Source organism: Triturus cristatus, chromosome 2_1 (assembly GCF_964204655.1).
Source record: "Triturus cristatus chromosome 2_1, aTriCri1.1, whole genome shotgun sequence".
Lineage (NCBI taxonomy): Eukaryota > Metazoa > Chordata > Amphibia > Caudata > Salamandridae > Triturus > Triturus cristatus.
This window is the reverse complement of record NC_140581.1, coordinates 547,551,718-547,564,576: the sequence shown is the minus strand read 5'-3', so window position 1 is coordinate 547,564,576 and position 12,859 is coordinate 547,551,718. Positions and strand designations below refer to the sequence as shown.

At 52.7% G+C, this 12,859-nt stretch overlaps 1 protein-coding gene across 2 annotated transcripts in view; it reads right to left on the bottom strand.

Annotated features, from left to right (window-relative positions):
- Nucleotides 1-12,859, bottom strand: part of RASA1 (RAS p21 protein activator 1) — a 1,052,852-nt gene that overhangs the window by 327,017 nt on the left and 712,976 nt on the right. The gene's annotated exons all lie outside the window — the stretch shown is intronic.

The following is a 12,859-nucleotide window of genomic DNA, read 5'->3' as shown; positions in this document are numbered from 1 at the left end:
CGCACCTGACCTGCTTGTTGTAACTGCTCACTGCTGCCAATTGCCGCTGCGACGTACCGCGTTTGTGGTTGCTTGTGGTCCGTCCCAGGGCTGTGCGCGAGCGCTACCAATGACGGCCTTGGGCATCATTTAGGCCAGCCCTCGCGATGAGAACGTAGCAGTGACGCGTCACGCGCTTCACAACTACGCGCTCTCGTGAGGAGTCTAATCTGGTGTAGTGGCAGTGCTGGGCGATTTGCTGGCTGCTGTAGCAGACGTGAACCAACCCTGCCATAGAGACCCTGGCAGGCTGGCTGCCACCACTGTGAAGTGCTGTGTTGCTGGACTCCGCCTGAGTGAGGTAAGATCTTAGAGCTAAATGTTTTCAGAGGGGATATTTAGTGAGTGGCAAAGTGGCAGCATAGCTGCCAAGGATTCAGATTGCTATGTGTGACATTTTCATAACTGTGTAATTATGAGTGACAACGACTATGAGTGATACTTTCTCGCACGCAAAATCAAGCACTGAAGACGAGGGAGACATACAAATGTACGAGTTACTTTCCTTCGGTAACGATTTATCTGGTAGAGACGAGTCTAGCCGCAGATTCCTTAACGTAGAATTATCCCCAGGTGTGAGACTGGACCCGGAAAACTTTCTTGCCCAGCATCTCTGCGCTCCGGGGAGTACCTCGCGATTCCACCTCGACGTCCTCCGTGGGCGCGACGTCAGCGAGGTCGCATAAGCCCCACCCCAGCGCGCTGACGTCAGTTTGCTTCGGAGAACTTTTCCGCGCCACAACACGGAGCCATCACAACAAAACTGAGGAGAGCATGGGAACAGTTTGCAAAAAAAACAGAGATACAAAAAGAGAGAGAGAGAAAAAAGGGCGAGGAACAGCACCAAGTGGCACCGAGTCGCCAGGAGGCTACAACAGGAAAGCCAAAGCAGGAAAGAGAGCAAACCACCTCTGAGGAACAACTGAGCAAGCCAGATGAAGCACCAGGCAGCACAAAAGTACCAGAAGGCCACATCAGTAAAGCCACAACAGGGAAAGCGTACAGCACCCCTCCGTGGAACCACCGTGTAAGCCAAGGCGAGAGCCAGGCTGGAGGCACAAGCAGTGGAAAACGCCGAAAGAGAGACTGCAACCACAGACCATGCAGCAAAGGGCCAAAAGCCCGGAACAGAGGAGCAACAGCAATCCACCCCCAGACTACACAATCAAGGAGGGCCAGAGCCTCTGAAAGGGGCAGGAGGCCAAGGATAGGCAAAAGAACCCCCAGCGTAGAAGACCGCAAGGGGATCAGACATTGTAACAACAAAGGGAAAGAGAGCAAAAGCAAAGCAGGCCCCTACACTGGAGAAAACCCAGCTGGAGGGAAGCCCTGCGGGCAGAAAACGAAAAGGACCCCCACAGAAGACAAGCCACCCAGAGGGAGGCGAGCACAGAAAATCAAGATGAGGGTAGGAAGGGCGGGTCGTGTAGGAATCTGCGGCTAAAATCGTCTCTACCAGATACATCATTACCGAAGGTAAGTAACTCGTACATCGGATAGAGACTATTAGCCGCAGATTCCTTAACGTAGAATAGATACCCTAGCCATAACCAGAAGGGAGGAGGGCCTGCGAGAGAGCCTCCCCACCAGAAGAGACCAGGGCCCCAGTAGGGGACATGGCACAAGAACAAGAAGGAAAAGGCCAGGATATCCCAAGACCAACCAAGGGAGGGCACCCAACACCCCGCAGGGGTAGACAGCACCCCAAAAGCCTCAAGGAACACAAGGGTCACCTCGAACCCAGTGAGAAGTGGTAGAACCAGAGGCGGGGCCACCATAAGAAACACATGCCCAGAGACAGAAAGAGCTGAATACACCTTGGCCGCAAGCAGAGGGCAAGGCCAGAACGGCTCCACCGCCAACAGCACAGGCGGAAGAAGAAAAGCACCGGTGCGCAAAGCCCCAGCGGATCCAGAGGCAGGGGCGCACGGGAACACATCAAGATCGCTATGGTGGAGCAGGACAAGCAGTCCTGCACGGGCATGCGCCGCCAGCAACAGGAAATACTACAGAACAGCGCACCCAAGACAGGGCAGACGCCAGCCGAAGGCAGAGGCCAGGGAGGGTCAGGACACAACCCAAGAGTGGGGCCGGGCCAGAACACACACACTGACCCGCGAAGAAGCAGAGGATCCGGCAGGAAAGAAAGACGGAGGTCCGGCCCAATCCGGCCACCAAAACACAGAGGCCAAGGGAAGCCAAACCACAGAAAAAAAATGCGGAACCGCCACAACACGATGCTGCAGAGAGCAGGCAAGATCGGCCGAGAGACGCAGTGACAAGGAGGACAGACGGACCCAGCGCAAGCTGCTCCAAGACAAGTGGCAAGAAGATCGCACCTGTGACATAACGTGACGCCAAGGAGAGCAAGCAGCCCGAAAAGGGTGATCACACCTCCCCAGCACATGACAGAGCTATGTAATAGCTACCAGTACCCCACATAGGGTAGGTTACGTCCCAAGAACCATGGGAACACCTATTAGGAAATATTTTCCGCAGCAGAGCACAAAACAGAAAGACCTGAAGAAAAAAACCTGCAGACGGCTTACCAAGCAGCCAATAAAGAAGACACCGAAGGCCTAATCTCAGAGCCTACCGAGCTTACCAACAGCCAAAACCACAAGTCAAAAAAGGGCCGAACCAGCAGCCAACAGCACCAAGGGCCCAACAAAAGGACCCTAAAGGCACATCAACCACACAGAACACACAACCGGGGCTACTCGTTACAAGGCCCCAGGAAAAAAACGGGAGAACACCTCCCAAAACACAGACCGACATTCAGGTCACGGAGGGGGAGGGAGGGGGAGGAGGAGGTGGAGGGCGAAGCCCCGCAAGAAACCTCTGAATGGCAGAATCCGCAGGGGCGTGGAACAAAAGAGCGCCATCAAAGGGAAGGTCAACCAGCCGTTCTCTAACGTTCTCAGGGAAAACACTATCCCATAGCCAGGCACGGCGACGAAGGGCCACTGATGAAGCCATGGTGCGACCAAGCACCTCCGAAACGTCCAGAGGCGAGCGAAGAATAAACGCCGCCAGCTCCCGGCCATCCAACACATGGTGATGCAGATCAACGCAGGCACCCCCCTGGGAAGCGGAGGACATATGAGACACCGCCGAATCTCATAAGCAAGAAGTGACTCTGGCCAATACACAAAGAGGGTTAGGTGCCCGCAAAGCAGCACTGGAGGAGAAGATGATGGTGCGCCCCCAGGATTCTAACCAGCGGGCCTCCCGTGCTGGGGGAGACAACACCGATGGCAAGGAGGGAAAGGCGGTCTGTAAAAGAGGGCCCCTAGTAGAAGGGTGGAGGGAAAGAGACAGGATCATGTGGAGCAGGACAGTGGTGGTGCAGAAGTGGCTGGGGCACTGGGTCCCCCGTGGCAGGATGCCCCCAAGAGAGAATTATGGAGCGAAGCCTCAAAGGGAAGAAGCAGCTCCCGTCCACCATAGCCCTGATGGAGAACCTCCAGCAGATAATCCGTGGGGAAATGGGCAGCTGGATCGCCCATGCGCAAGATTCCTGCAGCCATGGAGACAGCCCGAGCGAAGGCATCGCCTCCGTAGGGCCACGCGGTGGGGAAAGCAGTTCCTCTGTGGGCGACGGCTGCAAGCTAAGGCGGCCGTCCCCCAGCCCAACCGGAGGAAGGAAAGGCCAAGCCCGGAATGGGGGAGGGTGGACCGACGAGTGGGGAACCTGAGGCGCCTCTGGCGAAAACTGCGGGCGCGGTGAAGGCGAAGAGCCGTCCTTGGAGGAAACCGGGGCATGACGCGGCGACCCGTCTCCAGAGAAGATGAAACAAACAGCTGCCGAACCTCTGGAGAAGAGGGGGTGTCCGAAGACGAATCAACGATCCGACGCCGCCACGGCGCCGTAGAGTCCGCCACCGGCATCAGGTCAAAGTCCACACTGCTGCAAGTTTCATCATGCTTAGGAATGCAGAAGTACACAGAGTACTCAATTTCTTGTCTCCTTTCACGTGCAGGTTTGATTTCTACTGCTCCTTTGAGAAAGAATGTGTGTACGGCCTCCATCAACAGTTTGAGGTGTTCTTTGCTGATGTTGTGTGGTTGGGGTAGTAGTCGTGGGGGTGAAACGTCCTTTAGGAAGAAGCCAGAATCACGCTGTTCCTTCACTATACCAACATCCAGCGACACCCCCCGAAGGCAAGTCATTAAAACGACTTGCGTGCAGAACAAATGCATGCTAAACTCTCGTTCAAATGACTGAGTTCCTAAGGCATGCGTGAAAAACACATGCGGAATTCCGTCATACATTCAGTCGTGGGCAATGAGGATGGGCCTGACCTGATCTGAAGTTTTCTGCCCCCAAAGGAGATGTATATCCCCACCTTTCCCAGACAGGTGCTAGTTGGTTGGGGGTACAACAAACGTGTCACTGCTTGTTGGTCGATGTGGGTCTACCCTGGGCACCTCTAGCCTAGTACGTCTGAAGCAGTCTCTGGAGTACTGCCCCACTTTGACTAGCTGCTTGATTTTGTGAAAATACAGACTAGGTTTATACTGTTTAGGAACAATGGACGCTGGTTTGGATGTAGTGCGGGTTTATGGTCTAAAGAAACCCACTTTTTCCTGCTGATGCTATAGTATAACCCACGGCTTTAGCGGTATCAGTATCCTTTTTAGGTCCCGCCTGACCCAGCGCATGCGCTGGTCTGGCGAGACTTTTTGAGAGGGCTCCAAAAAAGGCTACCATGCCAGCCTAGAGCTACAGTGCATGTGCGCGCGCGCCGCGCTTGACCGCGATTACTTTCACTTTCGCTTTGATGTTTGATCGCTATCACTTTTGCGGCCGCACGGCCGCTTGGCATAGCCAATAGGTTTCGCTTTTGGGACCTTATAAGTATTTAGTTATGCAACTGTTGCATGGCTAAACACTTATAAGGTCCCAAAGGCGAGACCTATTGACTATGCCAATGCTTCTTTTAAATGGTGTAAGCATCTTGTTCAATGATTGTCCAAACAGGTGATTTCCATCCAACAGAATCTGTGATTTGAGGAGCAAGGCTGCCATCTAGTGGCAAAACACTGTTAGAATCTCCAAACCCTCGTTGCGGTTGCAGCTGTGAGAAAGAATCGCAGCGGTGGGAGCAGCGGAGACGGACGTGAGCAGCGAAGCGAGGAGAGGTGAGCAGCAAAGCGAGCCCTTGAGTTGCGGAGCTCTGGGGGGCTGTCACTGAAGTCAGAAAGCCGGGAGCCGTTCCTGAGGCACCCAGGTATTGTCCGAATACCCGTGCGCCCGGTGGGAAAACTCCTCACACGGCTATAAGACCCTCATCCGCATAGGTGATATTCCAGCAGACCTGCGAGGAGCAACGGAGGCAAAGCGGAGGTGAGCTGTCTTACCCTAGACAGTGGACTGCTGTGTTAGGTGGACACCTGTGCTAGGTGTGCCAGTCGTCTGGAGGCAGGTGTAAAGGTGGTGTAGAACAAGTGCAAGCGCAGGAAACGTGGTTGGCACAGAGAGTACATTGCACCAGTTTATAGTGAGAGCCACAACCAACCACAAGATGGCGGCACGTTTTTGACGCGGCGCCTGGTGGCTCGTGGCACGTTTCCGCAGCAGAGCGTTGGTAGGCAGCTGGCGGGATCCGAAAATGCCGGAACGTCACAGAGGAGGCAGGCATCACGAGACCGGTAAGACTGTGCGCGTGGAGTGTGTGCGCGCGGTGGGGGGCTCGTGGCTTGTTTGAAAGGCAGCGGTTCAACTGCCATGGGACATATGTAACATCAAGAGTGCACAAAACGGCAAAGAAAAGTGCTCCCACTCACCGGCAAAACTCACAGTAAAGCCTCTTCAAACATGCACGTCGGCTCACCGGAGATGCCGCGCGTGTATAGAATTTGAATTTAAAAGTTGTGCTGCCATTTGACATGAAGGGGGCCACTCTGGGGTACAAAACGGCAAAAGCAAGGCACACCTACTCGAAGTGAAAACACATAGTTTCTGCCTCTATGCTGCCTGCGGAGAAAGTAACAGGGTGCAAGTTGAAATACACTGCTATCCTCCTTAGATGTAGCTTGCCTAAGTATAAACTGCCAGTCTCTGCCAATATAATAGTCGGAACGCTAGGATGCAGACCAAACTTGCTGTCAAGTCACGACACTTCCAGGCGGGTTGATGGATCAAATAACGCAAGAGAACACCGCAGGGTGTACATACCTATTGCGCCTATGAGAGGCTTGTTCCTAGAGAGACTGTTCACTGTTGAAGTCTTCCAGGTGACAGCAGGCTCCTCAGTGTTGTGAAGACAAACGCCGAGGCTGCAGGCTGTCCAGATGGTACAGGACACTGGTGGGGCTGACCAGGGCGTTACCTTTGAGTTTAAATTGACGTTTTGAAAGTCCCCAATGTCCTTGGATCTTTGTCTTTTGGTTCCTTAGTTGTCTTTACTCCTTACTCCACGCGTCAGTTCTTAAGATCGTCGCCTAAACTGTTGTAAAGGAAGATACAGAGTCCATCTGTACATGTAGGATACTTCTTTATTAGTAGCTTGGTTCCAGTATAGGAGATCAGGATAGTAGGAGAAGATAGATGGTACAAAGACAGCCCCACCAGGAGCAGGCTCCTAACAGATCAGCCTGAGTTGACTAACTGACTCTCTAACACAGAGAGACACTCAGGCATTCTATGATGTCATGGAACATTCTGATAGAGCAGTACAGTGGAGAATAGTAGACAAGTAATTTACTACATCCACCATACTCTACCATACTTCTGATTCACTGACAGTCACAGGTTAATTCAGCTTAAATAGGCCTCCCTGCGGCAGCTGCAACATCTCGGCGATTTGTGCGTGAACTGTGGTGAGGTACTAAGTGTGATCAAGTGGACCAAGTGGGGTCAAGAGTGAGTCGGTGTGGCGAGTATCCATAACCCGATCGCAGCAGCTTTTAGCAGCTGCTGCAGTGTGTGAGCCTGGGACCCTGCGGAAGCAGACCAGCTAGGTTTGGGTGCGGCCTGCGGGGGTGTCTGGTGAGCTCCCGCTTGGGTGGTACCTAGCCCTTCTCCAGCATCGGAAGCTCCTTCTCATTTCAACCTCAACTCTTCCTCACATGTGTTTTCAGCTCCAGCAATTGCTGCATCCCCACAGTCCTAGGCCTCGGTCGATCACTTGGGGTGTATACGTGCTTACAGTCTAAAGAGCAATCTTGCAACTTAACAGCCCGGTAAGGAGCTGTACTACGCCGGGAGTAGTCGCGAAAAGGAGGTTGTTAATTACTAGAAAAGGCACGCGATGATATTTTTGGAGCGTCTCTTTTGTGGAATCCTGGAACTGCAGAATTGTGGAATTAATATAGCAAGACAACAGCCATGATCAGTTTTGAGGCCGATTGCCCAAAACTAGCAAGAGTCTATTAATTTTAGCAAGGATGAGATCCGGTAAGGTGCGGTGTATTGCACAAGCACTAACTAAAAGGAAGTGAGAAAGAGACTCCGCCCGGGGAAACCTTTCCGCAAAAAGTAAACTACAAATCCATTTGGGCAGGTCCGCTGTCAATGTCAATATCAACGACCCCCCCTCCCCTCCCTCCCCGTTCAGAGGAATCGTAGTGCAACCTATGACTTGGACCTAGACAGGAGCCTGGAGCTTTGCCTAAAAGGTAGACTCAAGGTTCCAACCACCCTGGACCGTTCTGTGGGCTTGAGACCAAGCCAGATTGTTGACAAAGACAGAGAAACTACAAAAAATTGTTGGACCAGCATAACTTGTCAAAAATAACAGATTACTTTCAGCCACAAAGGAAACACGACTCAATCCAACAACTAAATAAGAACGATAAATGTCAACCAGAAGTAACGGGCGCTATTTGCCATGTGCACACCTCTCCACCTCCCAATTCAGTATCTCTATCAAACTTGTATCAATCAAGTAGGTCACCTGTGTGTGCCCCATAAGATGTGCTGTATACAGACACAGCTACAGCAGGCGCAGATGTGTGGGCACCTCCATTTTTCATATTTCCTGAGTTTAAATTAAACAATGAGGATCCCCCGCTAGTCCTCAAGGAGGAACCCAATACAATCACCCAGGAAGCAACCATAGAAGAACAGTTAACTAAAAGGCCTCGGATAATGGCACCCGGAGATAATCCTACAAACCTGTGGTCTGTTATATTGTACTCTATGCAAGCAACAGTACTGGCCCTAACTCACCACTCGCACGAAATGGACACCCAGGTGGACTTACTGAACACAAAGGCAATATTCGTGTCTGGAATCGACGAGAAACTCGAAAAATTAAACGCACTAGTCACAAGGGCCCAATCAAACCATTTAAATGATTTTAAAGTTTGTTCCTGCAAGGAGGTAGTCGAGAAACTAGTGCAACTCCCGGCTATCATGCAACCAATACTGGGTGAAATGAAAAACAACACTGGCCCCGAGTTTCGGCCAGGTACAACATTGATAGAGGAAACATCCAGTCTAAGGAACGTAACTGCATGGGGCCAAGCGGTTCCCATCGAAGGGCCGGCAAAGGAAGACTCTATGGATGTAGTGGAGGACAATCTCGAAATTCCATCCAGGGTCCACTATGAACCACCCGTAGATGGGAGCACAAAAACGAATGCTCCTGATGAACAACTTACTTACCTTTAGTAACGATATATCTGTAAGAAACATAAGATAGTTATAGATTCCTTACCTTAGAATTACCCCCAGGCGTCAGACTGGATCCGGAAAGTTTTTTTGTCAGCAGTACCTCTGCGTGTCGGAATGTGGCGTCGGTCGGCTCCGCGTCCGTTGTTAGTGTGGTCGCCAGGATGACGTCGCAGTAGCTACTTAGACGCCGCCATCGCGCGCTGACATCAGTCCTGTACACGACTTTCCGCAACAGAAACGCAGAGCTATGCAAGACACTGACCACTCGTGCACTTAACTAGGGCCCTGAAAGGATATCCTTAACCCTAGAAATCAGTTAGCAGAATGGGGAGGATGGGTGGGGCTGTAAGGAATCTATAACTGACTAATGTTTCTTACAGATATATCGTTACCGAAGGTAAGTAACTTGTTCATCTGAAAGAAACACGTTAGTTATAGATTCCTTATCTTAGAATAGACACCCAAGCAATACCAACCCCAGTGGTGGGTCTGCGAACCAAGATCACACCAGAAAGCCGTCTCTCTGGACTTGGCTGTCCAGACAGTAGTGTTTCGTAAACGTGTGCAGTGATGCCCATGGAGCTGCCTGACAGATGTTATGTAGAGGAACTCCTCTTCCCAAGGCCGTATAGACTGCTGTCGCCCTGGTGGAATGGGCGCGTAGCCCCACTGGAGTCTCCTTTTTAGACAGAGAATAGCATGCTTTAATACACAAAACGACCCATCGAGAAATGGTTTGCTTGTGTACAGCCTGACCTTTCTTGGCGCCCACTTAGCCAACAAAGAGTTGGTCATCCACCCGGAACTGTTTCGTGCGATCCAGATAGAAAGAAAGCGCACATTTTGGGTCCAGACTGTGGAGCCTCTCTTCTTCTTTCGAAGGATGCGGAAAGAAGTGGGCAAAGTGATGGGCTGCCCGATGTGAAAGGCAGTGACAACCTTAGGAAGGAAGGATGGACGAGTCCTGAGAACCACCTTGTGCGGATGGACAGACAGGAAAGGAGGCTTGGAGGAAAGAGCCTGGAGCTCACTCACTCTTCTGGTAGAAGTGATGGCCACCAGGAATACAGTTTTAAGAGTTAAGAGTCTCAAATGACAGTTGTAAAGCGGCTCAAAGGGAGCGCACATTAAATAGGTTAAAACGAGATTCAACTCTCACTGAGTCACATTGGAAGGAATAGGAGGAAAGTGATGAATTATGCCTTTCAAGAAACGATTAACCACCAGGTACTTGAAAAGAGAAGGCTGATCTGGAAGCTGAAGGAAGGCAGAGATGGCCGAAAGGTAGCCCTTGATAGTGCCCAGAGTAGAGCCCTGCTGGGCTAAAGAAAGAAGAAACAAGCGAACCTCAGAAAGAGGGGCAGAAAGGGGATCCACAGCCTTTGCTGTGCACCATGCCACAAACTTGTTCCACCGGCAGGCGTATACCGTCTTAGTGGAGGTACACCTGGCTTCCAAGATTACATCGCAAACTTCAGGAGGCAGGTCAAAAGACGTCAACTGCCGCCGCTCAATCTCCACGCAAGGAGGTGGAGGCTGGACAGGTTCGGGTGGAGGACCGTCCCCTGTTGCTGCGACAGAAAAACCTCCCGAAGAGGCAGACGGGTCGGAGTATCGATGGCCATGTTGAGCAGCCCGGGGTACCAGACTCTCCATGCCCAATCCAGAGCCACAAGGATGACTTGGGCCCGGTCAAACCTGGTCTTCTTCAGTACTCTGGACGGAAGTGGTATAGGCGGAAAGGCGTACAACAGACCGCAACTCCACTCGCGACGAAAAGCGTTGCCGCCTTGGAAATTCCAACGCGCAGAACTGCTGACATTGCACACTCTCTTCGGTGGCGCCACGTCCGAGTGAAGACGCCATTCGTGATCCATCATACACCTGCGGTTGAGTTCGTCCACCCTGGCGTTCAATGAACCTGCCAGGTGTTGAACCACCAGGGATATGCCCTGATGTTTCAGCCATGTCCAAAGGCGAAGAGCCTCTTGACACAGGGTCCACGACCCCACCCCGTTTGTTGCAGTACCACATGACGGGGGTGTTGTCTGTGAACACCTGCACTACTCTCCCCTTGACAGAGGGAAGGAATGCCTTCAGTGCAAGTCGGATCGCCCGGAGCTCCAGAAGGTTGACATGGAGCCGGGACTCCGCGGGAGACCAGAGGCCTCTGATACCCACCTCTCCCATGTGGCCGCCCCATCCCAGGAGGGATGCATCCGTCACCACTGTGTACTCCAGTTGGGGAAGGGAGAGGGATCTACCATTGACCCAATGCCGGTTTGTGAGCCACCACTGCAATTGTCGTGCAGTCGCCTCTGAGATCTGGACGGACTCGTACAGGTTCCCCTGATGCTGCGCCCACTGGAACTTCAGGTCCCACTGCAGAGCCCGCATATGCCATCTGGCATGATCGACCAGCAGGATGCAGGAGGCCATGAGGCCCAGCAGCTTCAGGGTCAGCCTGAACGAAACCCAGGATAGGGAGATCGGAATCAGAGCCTGAATATCCTGGACTCGCCGTTCGGGAGGATAGACCCGAAAGAGCGTTGTATCCAGAACCGTTCCGATGAAGAGGAGCTGCTGAGAGGGAATCAGGTGCGACTTCGGCACACTGATGGTTTTCCCCAGCAAATGGAGGAGGTCCACCGTAGTCTGGAGGTGGGAGCCGACTGCCTAGGGCGAGCCCGCCTTCAACAGCCAGTCATCGAGATAGGGGAAGACTGGAACCCCTGATCTACACAGATGAGCTGCGACCACCGCCAACACTTTCGTGAACACCCGAGGGGCGCTGGCAAGTCCAAAGGGGAGCACGGTAAACTGAGAAATGCTCGTGGCCTACCGTGAACCGCAGGTAACGCCGGTGGGCTGGCAGGACGGGGATGTGAAAATAAGCGTCCTGCAAGTCCAACGCTACCATCCAGTCTCAAGGGTCGAGGGCAGACAAGACCTGAGCGAGCGTCAACATCTTGAACTTCTCCTTCCAGAGGAAGCGGTTGACGTTCCTGAGATCCAAGATAGGACGCAGGCCCTTGTCCTTCTTGGGTACCAGAAAGTAGTGGGAATAACAACCATGACCTACTTCTGGGGCAGGAACGCGCTCGATGGTCCCCTTGGCCAAGAGAGCCAAAACTTCCTGTTGGAGAAGTGCCAGGTGATCCTCCGACATGCGGTGGTTTTGAGGTGGCATGGCTGGAGCGGTAGCCCCGAATGGGAGGAAGTAGCCTCTTCAAAAACCCACCTGTCCGACGTGATAGTGCGCCAGTGGGGGAGGTGATGGCTAATCCTGCCGCCCACTGGCGTTTGGTGGGCCTAAAATTTCTGACTAGGAGGGTTTGGAGGCTGCTGCAGAGGGGGGGTTGGTGGACTGGCCTGCCCGCTGGCCTCCTGTCCCCTGGCCTCGCAAAGGTTGGGAAACGTGCTGCTGCCTGTGGCTCTGGAGGGGGGGGGAGACTACGACGTAGTGGGGCACCCATTCTGTAGCCACGAAAGGGGCAAAAAGCTGACTGCGCTGGGCAGGTGGAGAGGCCCAAGGACTTGGCCGTAGCCCGTGAGTCCTTAAAACGCTCTAGAGCGTTGTCCGCTTTTTCGCTAAGAAGGCGACAGCCAAAGGGCATGTCCATGAGCATGTTTTGGACATCCCCCGAAGAACAAGTTACTTACCTTCGGTAACGATGTATCTGTAAGAAACAATAGTTAGTTAGATTCCTCACCTTAGAATATCCCCAGGCGTCAGACTGGATCTGGAAGATTTTTCGTCAGCAATACCTCTTGTGCGTCGCTAGGCGTCGTCTGCGGCTCCGCGTCCGTCTACGGCGTCGTGTGCCGGAATGACGTCGGAGTACTTAGAAGCCGCCCTCGCGCGCTGACGTCAGTTCTTGTACATAGCCTTCCGCGCCAGGAACGCAGAGCCATGCAAGATACCGACACTGGTGCCAAAAAATTCTAGGGCCCTGAAAGGGATAGCCTTAACCCTAGATGTCAGTTCGCAGAACGGGGAGGATGGGTGGGTCGGTGAGGAATCTAACTAACTAATGTTTCTTACAGATACATCGTTACCGAAGGTAAGTAACTTGTTCATCTGAAAGAAACACGTTAGTTAGATTCCTCACCTTAGAATAGATACCCAAGCAATACCAACCCCGGTGGTGGGTCTGTGAACCAAGATCACACCAGAAAGTCCTGGAGGACAGAACG